The sequence below is a fragment of the Zeugodacus cucurbitae genome, chromosome X (genome assembly GCF_028554725.1).
Source record: "Zeugodacus cucurbitae isolate PBARC_wt_2022May chromosome X, idZeuCucr1.2, whole genome shotgun sequence".
NCBI lineage: Eukaryota > Metazoa > Arthropoda > Insecta > Diptera > Tephritidae > Zeugodacus > Zeugodacus cucurbitae.
Genome location: NC_071672.1, coordinates 3,239,457 through 3,258,215, shown reverse-complemented (window position 1 = coordinate 3,258,215; position 18,759 = coordinate 3,239,457). Strand labels below are relative to the sequence as shown.

General features: G+C 43.5%; 1 pseudogene; it reads right to left on the bottom strand.

Moving 5' to 3' along the window:
- Window positions 1–1,117: 1,117 nt before the first annotated feature.
- LOC128923198 (5.8S ribosomal RNA) lies at window positions 1,118–1,296 on the bottom strand (annotated as a pseudogene).
- Window positions 1,297–18,759: the final 17,463 nt, after the last annotated feature.

The following is an 18,759-nucleotide window of genomic DNA, read 5'->3' as shown; positions in this document are numbered from 1 at the left end:
TAAAATCTGTCAACACTTTATCAAATCATCAGTATTTATTCTATGTTAATAAGCTAAAAGCAAATTAATTTGAATAAACTTAACACCAATGATCTGTTGATAAATATTTTATTATGTTAATAGATTACAATGTCCTTATATGAAAAAAATGCACACTATTACTATAATATTATAAATATCACAGTTATAATGATGAATTTTTCATAATGGATATTCAGGCTCATCGGGCTTAACCTCTAAGCAGTTTCACGTACTATTTAACTCTCTATTCAGAGTTCTTTTCAACTTTCCCTCACGGTACTTGTTTACTATCGGTCTCATGGTTATATTTAGTTTTAGATGGAGTTTACCACCCACTTAGTGCTGCACTATCAAGCAACACGACTCTTTGGAAATAACTTTCTAATAATCATTAACGTTATACGGGCCTGGCACCCTCTATGGGTAAATGGCCTCATTTAAGAAGGACTTAAATCGTTAATTTCTCATACTAGATATTAAGATATTCCATACACTGCATCTCACATTTGCCATATAGACAAAGTGACTTAGTGCTGAACTATTTTCTTTTCGCTCGCCGCTACTAAGAAAATCCTTGTTAGTTTCTTTTCCTCCCCTCATTAATATGCTTAAATTCAGGGGGTAGTCCCATATGAGTTGATGTTGTATAAAAATATTTATATTTATTTTATATTTTAACTTTTTGCTATTTTAAAGAAACATACATAATTATTTCTTAACACCAATAATTTTCTTAATAATAAATATTCAATCTTTTCATCCCGCGTACTACTTCATTATAACAACAATATTATTTTCTTGCTTTTTCACATTTAAGGCAATCCTAGAATAAAATAATTTAATATTTTATGCTAGACGTTCGTCTAAATGTATATATTATTTGAAATAATATTGAAATTTTATTGTTTTTGGGAATACTAAGATTCTTATTTTTTATAAAATTTCGTTCAAATATGAGGTGTTCAAGAATATATTTTCTATATTTCTTTTAATGCTATTAATATTATGGATTGAAAAATACAATCCAGTAATATACCATGTGCTTAAATTCTATTAATTGCCTAAAAGAATAAGCAACTAATTTAACATAGTCTTACAACCCTCAACCATATGTAGTCCAAGCAGCACTTTAAAATTAAATAAAGTACATAACAGCATGGACTGCAATATGCGTTCAAAATGTCGATGTTCATGTGTCCTGCAGTTCACACGATGACGCACAGTTAGCTGCGTTCTTCATTGACCCATGAGCCGAGTGATCCACCGCTTAGAGTGATAATTTTTTGTTTATTTTAATTTAACGTCAAGAGTTTTTAATTTTCATTCATAATCTTTCAATAAATTGTAATTTTCAACCCAAACATTTACAAGTTGCGCATGTCTTAGTCCATCAAAAACAGTAATTCCTTTTTTATTACATTTTAGTTAATTTCTATAAATTTTTAAGGAATTACACACGTTAATGAGAACAAATTAACTTATCATTTATATTATTTTCATAAATAATAAGTACAACTATATATGTTTAAAGGTTTGTTGCGTTCAAATACAATGTATCCGATATAATTTTTATTATACTACAATACAAGGAGTAAAAAAAAAGAAAAAAAAGAAAAACATTTAAATAAATGAATGAAAAGAAAAAAAAAATAATTTTTCTTTTTTATTCTTTTTTTGTTTGTTTGTTTTTTTATAATTTTTACGGATAGGAACACAATAATGATCCTTCCGCAGGTTCACCTAAGGAAACCTTGTTACGACTTTTACTTCCTCTAAATAATCAAGTTCGGTCAACTTTTGCGAAACAACCGTGAAACACAAGGCGTCACAGTGATCACGTCCGGAGACCTCACTAAATAATTCAATCGGTAGTAGCGACGGGCGGTGTGTACAAAGGGCAGGGACGTAATCAATGCGAGTTAATGACTCACACTTACTGGGAATTCCAAGTTCATGTGAACAGTTTCAGTTCACAATCCCAAGCATGACAGTGGTTCAGCGGTTTACCCGGACCTCTCGGTCTAGAAAATACACGTTGATACTTTCATTGTAGCGCGCGTGCAGCCCAGGACATCTAAGGGCATCACAGACCTGTTATTGCTCAATCTCGTTACTGCTAGACGCAATTTGTCCATTTAAGAAGCTAGTGTCCTTATAATGGGACAAACCAACAGGTACGGCTCCACTTATATAAACACATTCAAACACTTGCACATTCAAGATGAACTCATGAACGAAGGCTATATAAGCTTCAACACCATAATCCTGAAAGCATCTATTTAATATATTTGAGTCTCGTTCGTTATCGGAATTAATCAGACAAATCACTCCACGAACTAAGAACGGCCATGCACCACCACCCATAGATTCGAGAAAGAGCTATCAATCTGTCTTACACGCTTATGTTCGGACCTGGTAAGTTTTCCCGTGTTGAGTCAAATTAAGCCGCAGGCTCCACTCCTGGTGGTGAATAGAAGAACAAACCCCAAAAAAAGTTAAATTAAAAAAAACGACTACATTATCTTAGGTATAGAAGAATAATCTCAATTAATAACATTTCATTATTAACAAAATTATTTCTATTTAAACCAACTGTAGCAAACCAGGAATAAATTTTTTTGCTCTCATTTATATATTACACTTAAATACTTTTATATTTATATGAAAAAAATTTTCATATAAGTACTAAGTATGCAATTTCATACAAGTATTAAAATTTTCATACAAGTACTAATATCAAAGTTTCATACAACATATATGTTTTCTGCCACGTACACCTCACCAACCCGAAATCGTATGGAAAAAATCTTTTTAACCATATACAAGTTTTAAATTCATGTATACGCAAGTAATTTATATCATTTTCTACGAGCATTATGCTTATAAGAAATATTACAACATCAAAAATAGCTTCACATTTATTTTTCTTTTTTAATTTTTTGTACTTATATGAAAATTATTTAGTTGTATGAATTCATACACTTAGTACTTATATGAAAATTAATTACTTGTATGAATTCATAAACTTAGTATCTATACGAAAATTATGTAGTATTTATATGAAAATTAATTAGTATTTATATAAAAATTAATTGATATTTATATGAAAATTAATTACTTGTATGAATTCATACAATTAGTATTTATATGAAAATTAATTACTTGTATGAATATGAAAATTATTTACTTGTATGAATTCATAAACTTAGTATCTATATGAAAATTATTTAGTATTTATATGAAAATTATTTAGTATTTATATGAAAATTAATTAGTACTTATATGAAAATTATTTACTTGTATGAATTCATAAACTTAGTATCTATATAAAATTTATTTAGTATTTATATGAAAATTTTTTACTTGTATGAATTCATAAACTTAGTACCTATATGAAAATTATTTATTATCTATATGAAAATTATTTACTTGTATGAATTCGTACAATAAGTATTAATATGAAAATTATTTACTTGTATGAATTCATACAATTAGTATTTATATGAAAATAAATTAGTACTTATATGCAAATATATCACCATGTGGTTTCGGCTCTTTAATTAGAGGGACATCTAAAGCCAATATCAACGTGAGTACCTGCCGACGACGGCCTTACCTCACGGTGCTCAAAAGCACAGCGGATCAAATCAATGCGATGATCAGCGCCCCGAAAAATGCAATGCATTATTCAGTACCAATTGGCGTGTGGAATGGACACACTAACCACCTTGGTGAGGTTCGAGGCCTATCTAAAACCTCTGCCGTACTTTGGGTCCGGCACCCGGTTGCAATGCAACTCCACATTGAGTGACAAATATCACTCTCCCCGCATTCGGGTATTAAACCACAACCACCACGATACTCCCCGAGGGGCCAGTCCGCATGAGTAGGTTGGAGCGAACTCCAAGGGCTCCTACTCCCCGTGGTACCAGAATTAAGTCTCCGGTCAGACCTCGTAGTTGAAACTACTACCAGTTGAGCTACCATACTGCTCCGGACTGTTGACCATTTAAGTTGATGGTATAAAAATTATACCTCCTCCACCCGATTTTCAACTAATTGCCTACGCCGACTGAACAAAACACGTGCAAACCTATTATACGACCCTAAATGTTCGGCATTCCGACTATCCGAGAGCACACCACTAACATCTAGCTGTCCATCAGTCCAGCTAATCCCCATACCCCCAAGATCCCTAATGTCCGAGTACATCGGGCATTCCGCTATGATATGCATCCAGTCCTCAGAGTGTGCCCCACATATACACTCCGGACTTCCGGAAAGGTTCCTTTCATGCAAAAATGCATTCAAAGGTCCATGCCCGGTAAGCAAGAAACCCAGACTCTTACAGAATCTGAAGTCTGGGTTTTCCTCTACAAACCTAACATCCCGAATGTACTCGTAGGTCAGCCGACCGTTAGGGCTATTGTCCCAACGGTCTTGCCACCTACTCCTAACACTATCACCTTTTGCTCCTTAGATAGCCCTCCCTCGCAACATCCTCATCAGAAACCCAATTTGACAGCAATGAGACACTTAAGCCTCTTCTTAACCTAAATGCAACAGCACGCTGTATAACAATCAGGTCAAGAGGAGGCGCACCTAACAACACCTGCAACGCATCTGTAGAAATTGTGCGACATACAGGCAAACAGGCAAGCATCAAACAACGTTGTATGAAAAGAAGTTTTTGGCGACCCCTGACCTTTGATGCTAATTCCCACCATACAGCGGCTCCATATGTGGCACAGGCCACAAATAAGCCGCTATATATAGTGCGAACCGCACGACGTCCGAGACCCCAATCACTCCTTAACACGCGTTTGATCTTGCCGGCAATTCCTAACAATCGCTCCTCCACGTAAACCAAGTGAGGGTTGAAACACATCCTTTCGCCGATGGTCAATCCCAGATAGTTGACTTGCGTCACATACCTGATATTGACCCCATTCATTCGGACAATCGGTGGACGAGCCGATGACAGTATGCCTTTCAAGAGCATTGTCACCGTCTTGTCAACCGATACGTCAACCCCCACACCTATACCCCAATTGTGAACAATTTCTAACAATCGTTCACCCTTCCGCTCTAACTCCAACCGTGAACGACCTTCAACTAGGAGAAAAAGATCGTCTGCGTATGCGCAACAACTACAAAGTGTCAATTTCTAACAATCGTTCACCCTTCCGCTCTAACTTCAACCGTGAACGACCTTCAACTAGGAGAAGAAGATCGTCTGCGTATGCGCAACAACTACAAAGTGTCTCAAGTTGGCCAAGCAGAGAGTCCATCATTAGGTTCCATATATATGGACCACAGATGGATTCCTGTGGGCAGCCCCGTTCTACCCCAATGTCCACGCTACCATTCATTCCAACGATAGAGGCTTTTCTGTCCGAAAAGTAGCTTTGCCAGAGACTAATTTCCGGACAGCCAAGTTCCTCCAATCGTTGAATCAACGAGGAATATGCCGAGGACATATTTGTTGGTATTCTCCCTAACGGCCCTCTGGATATAAAACCAAGCATCCTCTACGCTGCTTCCTTTCCTGAAACTGTACTGCCTATCCGACCGCAGATCCCGCGTTAGCTCCTGAAGCTGTTCCACCATAACCCTCTCCAGTACTTTACCAAGCACTGGAAGAAGACTGATGCCCCGATAAGATCGTGGATCACTCCTAATCTTATCAGGTGACTTCAGGAGAGGAACAACCCTAGCACTTTTCCACTCACGTGGAAAATACCCCTAATAAAAGCACTTATCGTAAATGACCTCCAAGTATTCCGGAATGAACTTCCACAAGCTTTTGCACAACTCTCCGTTCAAACCATCAAGACCTGGGGACCGTTTAGACCTAACCAGGCTAAAGGCATATCCCAACTCCCCATCATCAAGTGGAGGAACAGGTACCTCTTGTGCAAGAGGTGCCAGCTCCTCAGCCCTAGGAAAGAACGCTCCTAACAGAACCCCTGCACACTCACTCCATGTTGATAACACAGTGTCATCAACACGAAGAGAAGTGATGTCCTCCCTCCTACGACCCCTACAAATCCTTAAGACCTGACCATCCCTATGCTCATTGACGAACCCCTCCACTCCTCTTCTTTGATTTTTATAAGCATGGCCTTATACTCATGCATCGTACAACTGAAATCGTACCTAATCTGGGCCAACCTATCCGAATTTGACCGCCGAGCGCGTTGAAACTTCCGTCTTAATCCTGCGTCCACCACTTTATTTTCCTAACCCTAAAATCCTTATAATTCTTCAACAACCTATCGTTCACTCCCCAGACCAATTCGTACAACCGAGCAATTTGCTCGTCCACCCCCAGATTTTCAAACTCACTAAGCGGTATGTCCAATACCGCTTCCCTAACACACTGTCCATATTGGTTCAAGTCGATACCAGAGGTACGCCATCGCCGCAATGGACTTACATACGTCGAGGGAGGGGAATTAGGAGTAACCATAATTTTAATCAAATTATGATCGCTCAATCACCACCCTCCACTAATCTCCCACCTAAAACTGAACGCCCTATTTGCTGCCTCATTGATCAAGGACACGTCAATGTCGCTCCCCCCTCTAGGACCATCAAATGTGTACCACTCGCTTGACTCATTTAGGATGTGGAGACTGTTAGCAGCCATCCACCCCGAATGTGGCTCCGATATCTGTACGCCCATCGAGAAAACTTGCTAAACCACATCGAGGACGTGGCATTCGCATCCATCCCTAGGATAAATGGGCTACCACTCGCAAGTAGTAGTAGCTTATCCATGTATCGCAGATAAGGCTCTATAGGTTCCATAAACTTACAATACATACTAGCAGCAATCAGCCTACCGAACTCCCCCTCTACAGAAACACATACACCCTCTTGTGACGAATCCAAAACTATGCAGTCATAGCTTGGGTCAGTCACAACTATTGCAGCAGTACACCCAAGGTCCGTGAAGACCCTGAAACCCCCAGGAAGACCACTTACCATTCCAAAATTGGTGGCGTATGGCTCCTGGAGTAAGGCGATGCTGCATCCACTATCTAAAATACAACGCCCTAACTCACACATGACGGCGTAGGACTTCTGACAATTTAATTGTAAAATACCCCCCATTAGTGTCTAGCTAGGGCACGCTCGACAATGCCGCAGTAGACTGGGCAATCGCAGTTGCGACAATGCAGTGCAGTACAACGTTAGTTGTACGGTCAGCCTCCACCTTCCAGGGGCGACTCACTATCCTCATGTCCGAGGTTTTAGCCTCTGGACTGACCTCCTGAAGGTTCAGACGGAAGAGCTCCGTCATGAACTCGTCAGGAGTAATCTGTGTGGGCACCCCTTGCACCACAACTCTCGGCCCCGTCTTTTTGTTTACGGTCAGCCTCCACCTTCCAGGGGCGACTCACTATCCTCATGTCCGAGGTTTTAGCCTCTGGACTGACCTCCTGAAGGTTCAGACGGAAGAGCTCCGTCATGAACTCGTCAGGAGTAATCTGTGTGGGCACCCCTTGCACCACAACTCTCGGCCCTGTCTTTTTGTTTACGGTCAAGCTAAGACCGACCTCTCCAAATTTGGCATTATTTGCCACTTTCTTCCTTTCCACAACAGAGCGGGTGCGGATGACCACACCACCACTCTTAATGGGTTTCACCTCGTGTACACGTACACCGAGGGAAGGTCCCACCTCATTAACTACTTTGTTTATAACTTCCTTGGAGGAAGCTACAGGAGCCTTGCTCCTTACTACGACCGACCAGGTCTCAACTGCCTTTGGCAGCGTTGGCGCTATTGCTTCCAGCACGGGTGCTGGAGGGGCAGGCGCCGAAGCCCCAGGAGCAGTCCTTGCTCCACCTGAAGAGACGGATGGTCAGCCACGACAGCTGTTACAGCTTTCATTGCTGCAACATGGCAGACAGCGTTACCCCCAACTACGGACCCTTTCCGTACCTCAAAAACTCCCTCCCCTACCCCACTAACCTTCTTTTTACCACCTACGACATCTTTAGCGGCGCCCTTACTCCCGGCTGCTTTCTTGGGGTTGACCACTGCTTCTGTCATTCCCCCTCTCCCTGCTTCACTTCCGCATTCTCCCTCGCTTCCGCTATCGTCAGACTTCACCAGCGGTGGTGAGCCGACCCGCTCTTTCCTGCGCTTGGGTGGCCTCGGACGTGGTCCCACACCATCCATCGTGGATAAAAACCCGACCGTTGCGGGTTTGCCGAATGCACTGCATTGTCGCAGCGGGCAGCTCTGTGGCCTTCCTGACCACATCTGCGGCAGACGTCGGATTTGACCTTGCACTCCGCTACTCTGTGGTCAAATCCCATACACCGGAAGCATCCGGCTACAGGGGTATCCGCACGAACACGGAAGGAGAACCACCTGATGTAACACCTTCCCGCCTCTAAGAGGGCAGACATTAATTTGTCTGTGCCCTCAAGTACAACGTTAGTTGTACGGTCAGCCTCCACCTTCCAGGGGCGACTCACTATCCTCATGTCCGAGGTTTTAGCCTCTGGACTGACCTCCTGAAGGTTCAGACGGAAGAGCTCCGTCATGAACTCGTCAGGAGTAATCTGTGTGGGCACCCCTTGCACCACAACTCTCGGCCCTGTCTTTTTGTTTACGGTCAAGCTAAGACCGACCTCTCCAAATTTGACATTATTTGCCACTTTCTTCCTTTCCACAACAGAGCGGGTGCGGATGACCACACCACCACTCTTAATGGGTTTCACCTCGTGTACACGTACACCGAGGGAAGGTCCCACCTCCTTAACTACTTTGTTTATAACTTCCTTGGAGGAAGCTACAGGAGCCTTGCTCCTTACTACGACCGACCAGGTCTCAACTGCCTTTGGCAGCGTTGGCGCTATTGCTTCCAGCACGGGTGCTGGAGGGGCAGGCGCCGAAGCCCCAGGAGCAGTCCTTGCTCCACCTGAAGAGACGGATGGTCCCCCACGACAGCTGTTACAGCTTTCATTGCTGCAACATGGCCGACAGCGTTACCCCCAACTACGAACCCTTTCCGTGCCTCAAAAACTCCCTCCCCTACTCCACTAACCTTCTTTTTACCACCTACGACATCTTTAGCGGCGCCCTTACTCCCGGCTGCTTTCTTGGGGTTGACCACTGCTTCTGTCATTCCCCCTCTCCCTGCTTCACTTCCGCATTCTCCCTCGCTTCCGCTATCGTCAGACTTCACCAGCGGTGGTGAGCCGACCCGCTCTTTCCTGCGCTTGGGTGGCCTCGGACGTGGTCCCACACCATCCGTCGTGGATAAAAACCCGACTGTTGCGGACTCGGAATCCTCGCCCTCCGCACGCGCCTTGACTCCTTTCCTCCGTGGTGGAGCCATATCCACCTACACTGGCTGGTACTCTCTTGTACCTGCACCAACAACACCACAGAGAACAAACACTCGCGATTAGTACAACACAAAGCGCTAAAAGTACACTTCCACTACCTGCACTGAACAAAGGTTTGTTAATGGCAGATGCCACTATACCCGCACTGCTGAGAAATCCCACACTTTGTTCACTAACACACACAAGTTAATGGTCTAAGCCACTATCCGCACACACTTTGGGAATACACACGATGTGTATAATCCCTCACGTACCTGCTTACTGTGTCTATTTTCACAACAGGCTACCGAAAAACCGGAAAAACCGAAAAATTCTTTCGCTTGAAACACTGAAAATCACTTTAAAAATCGCTTTTAAAAACTCGCAATGATGCGCAAACGCGTCCGGTCACTTCGAGGTTCTACAAACAACTCCAATTAGAGGGACATCTAAAGCCAATATTAACGTGAGTACCTGCCGACGACGGCCTTACCTCACGGTGCTCAAAAACACAGCGGATCAAATCAATGCGATGATCAGCGCCCCGAAAAATGCAATGCATTATTCAGTACCAATTGGCGTGTGGAATGGACACACTAACCACCTTGGTGAGGTTCGAGGCCTATCTAAAACCTCTGCCGTACTTTGGGTCCGGCACCCGGTTGCAATGCAACTCCACATTGAGTGACAAATATCACTCTCCCCGCATTCGGGTAGTAAACCACAACCACCACGATACTCCCCGAGGGGCCAGTCCGCACGAGTAGGTTGGAGCGAACTCCAAGGGCTCCTACCCCCGTGGTACCAGAATTAAGTCTCCGGTCAGACCTCGTAGTTGAAACTACTACCAGTTGAGCTTCCATACTGCTCTGGACTGGTGACCAGGGGTTGGACCCCATTCTCTCATCCAATACACACACAATACACACACCATTCACACAAAGAAACTATACTTAGTTTCCAGCTAATTGTCTTCGCCGCTTAAACACCTCACGCGCAAACACACCAAATAATTCTAATCGTTCGGCATCCCAACTAGTGGAGATCACACCACTAACATCTAACCGTCCATCAGTCCAACTAATCCCCAAACCCCCAAGGTCCCTAATGTCTGAGTACATCGGGCATTCAGCAATAACATGCACCCAATCCTCAACACGCGCCCCACACATAAAATCCATTCCATCAGAGAGGTGCCTCTGATGCAAAAAAGCATTCAAAGGCCCATGCCCCGTAAATAGGAAACCCAGACTCAGACAGAATCTGAAATCTGGGTTTTCCCCAACAAACCCAACATCCCGAATGTACTCATAAGTCACACGACCGTTAGGACTATTATCCCAACGGTCTTGCCACCTACTCCTAACCCGTTTAACCAAACATAGTTTTTATATTTTACAATAATCCATTATGTTAATTTTTGTATATTTCAATTGCTTTTCAGTATATTGTAATAGTCGTTTGATAACAATCTATAACACTACCTTATGTTCTCAATGAATAATGAGAAATAAAGTACTTTGCGTTCAAAAATCTGTATCTTTATGTTAAGATTCTCTCTAACAACTATACAATATACCATTATCTATTAATTTTTGTATATTTCAATTGTTTTTCAGTATATTGTAATAGTCGTTTGATAACAATCTATAACACTACCTTATGTTCTCAATGAATATTGAGAAATAAAGTACTTTGCGTTCAAAAAAAATGTTTTCTTATATTCAATTAATTTATGAAAATTCTTAAAAAACTGTTAAAAATAATATATATATAACAAGTATAAATAACATAAATATTTATATATTACATATATTATACTAGCTGACCCGGCGAACTTCACCCCGCCCAATTTTTATTTGAAATAGTTAAAACGCTTTTGAACTCTGTTCAAGGCCATTTATTTGTATGGAATGTTAATATATTCAGGGAATAACGTCTCTGATCAGTATAAATATTTTTGGCGAAGTTCGTTCTTTGTTTTGTTGTGTAGCGTGTAAACAAATAAAGAAGATGGCTCTGCAACACGCTAACATGACACATACATACCTATGTATGTACATATGAAACTGTAAAATTTTGAACTTAAACGATAAATCGGTTTGAATCATTCGAATTCTCAGAACGAACATTTCCTTCTTTTTTAGATTTGCTGTGTTGTAGTAAACTATTCACTACAGTGAAATTATTATTTATGAATAAAGACGGAAACCTTAGTATATACATATCTGGTATAAAAATCCACGGGATTGAGATTTGAACTTGAGGTCAAAATTTTTAAAATTATTGATGAAAATTTTCGTAGAGTTGATAATAGGCACAAATTTTCATAAAATTTGTTTTAACAAATAAGTTAATTGTATGTATGTGATTGGCGTTGCAACCGTTTAGCCGGTTATAGCCGAATCGACGATAGTGCGCCACCTCTCTCTCTCCTTCGCAGTTCGGCGCCAGTTGGAGATCCCTAGTTTAACCAGGTCGCTCTCCACCTGGTCCCTCCAACGTAGTGGAGGGCTTTCCCTTCCTCGGCTTCCTCCGGCGGGTACTGCATCGAACACTTTCAGTGCTGGAGTGTTTTCGTCCATTCGGACAACATGACCTAGCCAGCGTAGCCGCTGTCTTTTTATTCGCTGAACTATGTCAATGTCGTCGTATAACTCGTACAGCTCATCGTTCCATCGTCTGGGGTTCTCGTATTTGGGGTTCTTTTGTTGTTTTCATCAATTTTTTATATAATTTTCCTCGCAAATTTATGTATTGTCTGTTATAATTTAAATATTTCAAACATATTTTTATGAATGACATTTGTAAAACATATGTTGCCCATAACGTTGCCATATATCATAATAAAATTTTATAGAAATTAAGCATTGACTGTGAAACGCAAACGACTACTCAGTTTGCAACAATACTTAGCTAAGATTTCATTTAGGCACTTAAGTATGGACTGTGAAACCGGGCATTAGCCATACAAAATTCTATACCTAAATGCAAATAAATGAAATTTTCTTTTTGCATTTAGGAAATACATGCAGAAATCAACTCTGCGATTTCCTAAATTCGTCTGAAATCTCCCAAATTCGAGGAAGATTTACTGGAAAAGAGTGGCAGCATTGCTTATTTGTCTGACCATACATATGTAAATAACTTTATTTATTTCACGGATTGTATGTGATTTTTTCTTAAATTTAGAAAATTGGAAGTCATAGATTCGTATAACTTTACCACAAATAATATAAGCTTCAAACAACGCATTTTCATTTAATGTTTTTATCAAGTGGCAGCTTTTGTTATGACAGCCTAAATCCATGAAAATTTAGAAAGAAATGTAGCGCCATTTACTGTAACATAGCGCACTTAACGCCACCAACTGGTGGATAGCTTTGCTAATAATAAACAAATAATTTGCAATATATAAATAATGCGACTATAAGGAGAGTTATAAACTATCCTATCTTTCAAGTTGGACCAAACTGCACACAGTGATAAAAATTTCATTAAAATCGGTTCAGTCCATCGGAGTCCATCGAAAACAAACAACGTGACACGTGATTTTTATATCTTCTTCTTCTTGACTGGCGTAGACACCGCTTACGCGGTTATAGCCGAGTCCAAAACAGCGCGCCACGCATCTCTCCTTCTGGCAGTTTGGCGCCAAATGGTTATTCCAAGCGAAGCCAGGTCCCTCTCCACCTGGTCCTTCCATCGGAGTGGAGGTCTCCCTCTTCCTCTGCATCGGCGGGTACTGCATCGAATACTTTCAGAGCTGGAGCACCTTCATCCATTCGAACAACATGTCCTAGCCAGCGTAGCCGCTGTTTTTTTATTCGCTGGACTATGTCTATGTCGTCGAATAACACATACAGCTAATCGTTCCATCGTCTGCGGTATTCTCCGTTGCCAATTCTTAAGGGACCATAAATCTTCCGCAAAACCTTTCTCTCGAAAACTCCTAGTGCCGTCTCATCGGATGTTGACATCGTCCGCGCTTCTGCACCGTAATGTAGGACGGGAATGATGAGAGACTTGTAGAGTTTGGTTTTTGTTCGTCGAGAGAGGACTTTACTTTTCAATTGCCTACTTAGTCCATAGTAGCACCTGTTGGCAAGAGTGATTCTGCGTTGGATCTCCAGGCTGACATTGTTATTGCTGTTAATGCTGGTTCCCAGGTAGACGAAATTATCTACAACTTCAAAGTTATGACTGTCAACAGTGACGTGGGAGCCAAGACGCGAATGCGCTGACTGTTTGTTTGACGACAGGAGATATTTCGTCTTGTCCTCGTTCACCACCAGACCCATTTTTACTTGTATGAATTCATAAACTTAGTACCTATATGAAAATTATTTAGTATCTATATGAAAATTATTTAGTATTTCTATGAAAATTATTTACTTGTATGAATTCATACAATAAGTATTAATATGAAAATTATTTACTTGTATGAATTCATACAATTAGTATTTATATGAAAATTAATTAGTACTTATATGCAAATATATCACCATGTGGTGTCGGCTCTTTACAGATGGGGACATCTAAAGCCAATATTAACGTGAGTACCTGCCGACGACGGCCTTACCTCACGGTGCTCAAAAGCACAGCGGATCAAATCAATGCGATGATCAGCGCCCCGAAAAATGCAATGCATTATTCAGTACCAATTGGCGTGTGGAATGGACACACTAACCACCTTGGAGAGGTTCGAGGCCTATCTAAAACCTCTGCCGTACTTTGGGTCCGGCACCCGATTGCAATGCAACTCCACATTGAGTGACAAATATCACTCTCCCCGCATTCGGGTATTAAACCACAACCACCACGATACTCCCCGAGGGGCCAGTCCGCACGAGTAGGTTGGAGCGAGCTCCAAGGGCTCCTACTCCCCGTGGTACCAGAATTAAGTCACCGGTCAGACTTCGTAGTTGAAACTACCACCAGTTGAGCTTCCATACTGCTCTGGACTGGTGACCAGGGGTTGGACCCCATTCTCTCATCCAATACACACACAATACACACACCATTCACACAAAGAAACTATACTTAGTTTCCAGCTAATTGTCTTCGCCGCTTAAACACCTCACGCGCAAACACACCAAATAATTCTAATCGTTCGGCATCCCAACTAGTGGAGATCACACTACTAACATCTAACCGTCCATCAGTCCAACTAATCCCCATACCCCCAAGGTCCCTAATGTCCGAGTACATCGGGCATTCAGCAATAACATGCACCCAATCCTCAACACGCGCCCCACACATACATTCCATTCCATCAGAGAGGTGCCTCTGATGCAAAAAAGCATTCAAAGGCCCATGTCCCGTAAGTAGGAAACCCAGACTCAGACAGAATCTGAAATCTGGGTTTTCCCCAACAAACCCAACATCCCGAATGTACTCATAAGTCACACGACCGTTAGGACTATTATCCCAACGGTCTTGCCACCTACTCCTAACCCTGTCATCTAGACGCCTCCTGCTTCCTAGATATCCCAACCTCTCCACATCATCGTCAGAAATCCATTCATTCCGCAGCAATAACACACTCAAACCCCTCCTCAACCTGAAAGAAACAGCACGCTGTAAAACAATCAGGTCAAGAGGGGGCACACCCAATAAAACCTGCAACGCATCCGTAGAAACGGTGCGACATACAGGCAAACAGGCAAGCATCATGCAACGCTGTATAGAAAGAAGTTTTCGACGACCCGAAACCATCGTAGCCACCTTCCACCATATAGGAGATCCATAAGTGGCACAGGCCACAAACAAACCTCGATATATGGGGCGAACAGCACGACGCCCGAGACACCAATCACTCCGTAAAACGCGCCTGACACTACCAACAATCGCCTGCAGCCGCCGCTTCACATTCACTAAGTGTGGAGTAAAACACATTCTTTCACTCATGGTCAACCCCAGATATTTGACTTGCGTCACATACCTGATGCTGACCCCATTCACACGGACAACCGGTGGACGCCCCGGTGACAGTCTACCCTTTAAGAGCATTGTCACCGTTTTATCCATCGATATGTCAACCCCCACACCCACACCCCAATTATGAGCAATCTCCAACAATTGCCCTCCTACCCTTTCAATCTCAGACCTCGAACAGCCTTCGACCAAAAGAAGTAGGTCATCCGCATACGCACAACACCTGCAGAGTGGTTCGAGCTGCCCAAGCAATGAGTCCATCATGAGGTTCCAAATATATGGACCACAGATGGATCCCTGCGGGCAGCCACGAACCACTCCAATCTCCACACTCCCATTCATACCAACGATAGAGGCTTTCCTGTCCGAAAAGAAGCTCCGCCAGAGACTAATTTCCGAACAGTTAAGTTCCTCTAGCCGTTGAATTACACGATCCCAGATTAGGTAATCAAACGCCCCCTTGAAGTCAACAAATATGCCAAGGACATATTTGTTGGTATTCTCCCTCACAGCATTCTGAACATACATCCAGGCATCTTCTACACTGCGTCCTTTCCTGAACCCATACTGCCTATTCGACCTCAAATCCCGCGTTAGCTCCTGAAGCCGTTCCACCATAACTCTTTCCAGCACTTTTCCAAGCACTGAGACTGATGCCCCGATAAGAACGAGGATCACTCCTGATCATATCAGGAGACTTCAGGAGAGGAACAACCCTGGCACTTTTCCACTCACGTGGAAAATATCCCTCACAAATGCACTTATCATAAATGACCTCCAATTATTCCGGAATGAACTTCCACAAGCATTTGCACATCTCTCCGTTCAGACCATCAAAACCTGGAGACCGTTTAGACCTGACCAGGCCAAAGGCATATCCCAGCTCCCCATCATCTAATGGAGGAACAGGTACCTCATGTGCATGGGGTGCCTGAACCTCAGCCCTGGGAAAGAACGCTCCTAACAGAACCCCAGCACACTCTCTCCACGTTGATAACACAGTGTCACCAACACGAAGAGAGGTGATATCCTCCCTCTTACGACCCCTGCAGATCTTATAGACCTGACCCCAGGGGTCATCCCTATTGTCATTCACAAAACTCCTCCACTCTTCTTCTTTAATTTTCACAATCATATCTTTATATTCATTCATCGCACAACTAAAATCATACCTAATCTGGGATAGCCTATCAGAATTGAACCGCCGAGCACGTTGAGACTTTCGTCTCAACCGCCGGACAGTCCTCCTCTTCAAGGTTAACTCATGCGTCCACCACTTAATTTTTCGAACCCTAAAACTTCCACACTTCCTGAACAATCTGTCATTCACACCCCACGCCAACTCACACAGCCGAGCAATTTGCTCATCCAACTCCAGATCATCAAACACTCTAAGCGGTATTTCTAACACCGCTTCCCTTACACTCTGTCCATATCGGTTCCAGTCAATACCAGAGGTACGCCATCGCCGCAATGGACTCACACACACCAAAGGAGGGGAACGAGGAGCAACCACAATTTGGATCAAATTATGATCACTCAGACCCCACCCTCCTCTAACCTCCCACTTAAAATCAAACACTCTACTTGCTGCCTCATTCATAAGCGTCACGTCAATATCACTCACACCCCTAGGCCTATCAAACGTATACCACTCACTCGGCTCATTCAGAATGTGAAGGCCCTTAGCCAACACCCATTCATTCATTACCTCGCCTCAAACGTGGCTTTGATATCCAGACGAATGTCTGGATACCTTACTAAACCACATCGAGGACGAGGCATTCGCATCCAACCCTAGGACTAATGGGCTACCACTCGCCAGAAGTAGTAACTTATCCATATAGCCCAGGTAGGGCTCTAGGGGCTCGCTAAATTTGCAATACAAACTAGCGACAATCATTCTACCGAACTCCCCCTCTATAGACACACACACCCCCTGTTGTGACGAATCCAAGACTACACAATCGTAGCCGGAATCTTTCACAACTATTGCAGCATTAACCCCAAGGTACGTAAAGACCCTAAAACCTCCAGGAAGACCCCGAACCACACCATTGGTGGCGTAAGGCTCCTGAAGTAAGGCAATGCCACACCCCCCCTCAATCATACAACCCCCCAACTCACACATAACGGCATACGACCTCTGACAATTAAGCTGAAAAATCCCCCCCATCAGTGTCTGGAGAGGGCACGCTCAAAAACGCCACAGTAAATCGGGCAGACAGCTGACATCATAAGATGCCCAGCTGGCCTACCCTTAAATGCGCAGTTGCGACAATTGGGGGCATTGCTACAACCGGCAGCTCTATGTCCTTCTTGACCGCACCGCCTACAAACATCTGATTTGGCCCTACACTCAGCCACTCTATGGTCAAAACCCATACACCGGAAGCAGCCAGCAACTGGGCTATCCGGTCGAACCCTGAAGGAGAACCACTTTATGTAGCACCTTCCCGCCTCCAAAAGGGCGGACATTAATTTGTCCGACCCCTCAAGGACAACTTTGGTGCTACCATCAGCAGCCACCTTCCAGGGCCGACTGACCATCCGCACATCTGACTTTCGTGCCTCAGGGCTGATGTCCTGAAGGTTCAACCGAAAGAGCTCCTCCATGAAGTCATCATGGGGGATTTCGGTGTGAACCCTCTGAACCACAACCCGCGGACCCAACTTCCGGTTCACACTCACATCCAACCCCACCTCCCCGAACTTGGCATTATTCGCCACCTTTTCCCTCTCTAACACAGAGGGGGTGCGAATAACCACCCCACCACCCTTAATCGGCTTCACCTCGTGTACACGCACTCCGAGGGAAGGTCCCACCTCCTTCACGACCTTCTTAATCACCTTCTTAGAGGAGGTGGTCGGGGCCTTGCTTCTCACCACCACCGACCAAGTCTCAACCGGCTTCGGCAATGCCGGAGCAATCGCCTCCAACACAGGCGCTGGAGGCGCACGCACCGACTCAGCCGGAGCCAAACCCACAACCGACCTCTTCGATTGGGGAATAGATCCCCCACAACCCCCCCTGAGAGCGTCAACCTGACCGCGAAGATGGGCATTCTCGGTTACTACCGTCATCAGAAGCGCCTCGTACTTCGAGGCAAGCTCCATCAGCCCCTTCGCAGTAGTGACCTCAAAGTCTTTAACCCCAAACACCAATGCGTTTAATTCCGCCGTCACTGCCTTCATGGCAGCAACATGGCTGATAGCGCCACCCCCAACCACACCACCGTTTTCTCCACCCTCCTTAACAGAGCTAACACTACACTCCTTTGCAGAAGTTAATGCGCTTCTTCCCCTTAATCCTCACTACACCTCCACGCTTGCTGACAATAGGGTGGACAACCACTTCTTCAGCGGTGTCACCAATATCAGCACAACTACTCCCATCCCCTAACATCACCAACGATGGCAATCCTATCCTAACCTTCCAACGCGGCGGGGACC